This window comes from Rana temporaria, chromosome 4, assembly GCF_905171775.1.
Source record: "Rana temporaria chromosome 4, aRanTem1.1, whole genome shotgun sequence".
NCBI lineage: Eukaryota > Metazoa > Chordata > Amphibia > Anura > Ranidae > Rana > Rana temporaria.
The window spans coordinates 294,150,649-294,152,333 of record NC_053492.1 but is presented as its reverse complement, the minus strand read 5'-3'; positions in this window follow the sequence as shown (position 1 = coordinate 294,152,333).

Below are 1,685 nucleotides of genomic sequence, written 5' to 3'. Positions count from 1 at the left end.
GAGGGCAGAGATGAAACTTGGGGGGAAGTTCCACTGGCCACACTCACCTATACTCAGGGTGGTAGCATACCTCTTGGTGGTAGTTGAGTGCATATAGATGAGGGCAGGTGGTATTACCAGTATGCTGGGCGTGGGGGAGATGAAACTAGGGGGGGGAAGTTCCACTGGCCACACTCACCCTATACTCAGGGTGGTAGCATACCCTCTTGGTGGTAGATTAGTGCATATAGATGAGGGCAGGTGGTATTACCAGTATGCTGGGCGTGGGGGAGTGAGGGCAGATGAAACTTGGGGGGAAGTTCCACTGGCCACACTCACCCTATACTCAGGGTGGTAGCATACGCTCTTGGTGGTAGTCAGGGCCGCTGATAAGCCAGTACAACTGGCCCTGTTGTAGGGGGCCCCGGGCCAGCAGGGGCCCGGATGGCAACCCCCTTAAAAAAAATGTTTTTTTTTTGTTTTGTTTTTTTTAGGGGTCCGGAGGCCCATAGGGTCTCAGATGACAACTCCCCTTTTTTTTATTTATTTTTTATAAAAAATATATATATTTTTTTTAATATATTTTTATTTTAATTTTTATTAAAGGGCCATTTTTTGTTATTTTTTTTTAGAGGTCCGGGGGTCCCCAGGGGTCCGAAGGGCCCCGGATGGCAACCCTCCTTTTTTTTATTTATTTTTTATAAAAAAAAATATAATTTTTCTAATATATATTTTTTTTAATTTTTATTAAAGGGACAATTTTTTTTTCTTAGGGGTACGGGGGTCCCCAGGGGCCTGGAGATCCCCAAGGCCCGGGATGAAAACACCCCTTTTTTTATAAAAAAAATAAATACATTTGTATATATTTTTTTTCATATATATATATATATATATATATATATATATATATATATATATATTGTTAAAGGTCCCCAGGGCCCCGCATGGCATTCCCCCTTTTTTTATAAATTCTTTTTTTTTTTTCATATTTTATTGAAACATTTTTTTTTTTATTCCTGATATATGTGTGTATATATATATATATATATATATATATATATATATATATATATATATATATATATATTAAAGGGCTCATGAGGTCTCCATATGGCAAACCCCCCTTTTTTTTTTTTATATATATAAATGTTTTTTTTTTTTTTTTAATTAAAGGGCCCAGAATGGCAACCCCCCCTTTTTTTTATAAATGTTTATTTATTTATTTTATATATTTTTTTATTTTAATTTTTTCATTTTTATTAATAATTTGTAAAGGGCCCCCCTCCGCTTCTCAATTCGCAGCAGCCCCCTCTCCCGCTTCTCAATTTCAATTTCAGACGGCAGCCCCCCCCCCGTTCTCTGCTTCAGGTGCCTACCAATGCCGCCAATCCCGTAACGTGCTGCAGAGACAGTTTCAAGGCGGGGCCAGGGGTGGAGCTGAAGGGGGCCCTGTCAGGTAGGCTGTACGGGGCCCCATGATTTCTATCAGCGGCCCTGGTGGTAGTTGAGTGCATATAGATGAGGGCAGGTGGTATTACCAGTATGCTGGGTGTGGGGGAGTGAGGGCAGATGAAACTTGGGGGGAAGTTCCACTGGCCACACTCACCCTATACTCAGGGTGGTAGCATACCCTCTTGGTGGTAGTTGAGTGCATATAGATGAGGGCAGGTGGTATTACCAGTATGCTGGGCGTGGGGGAGTGAGGG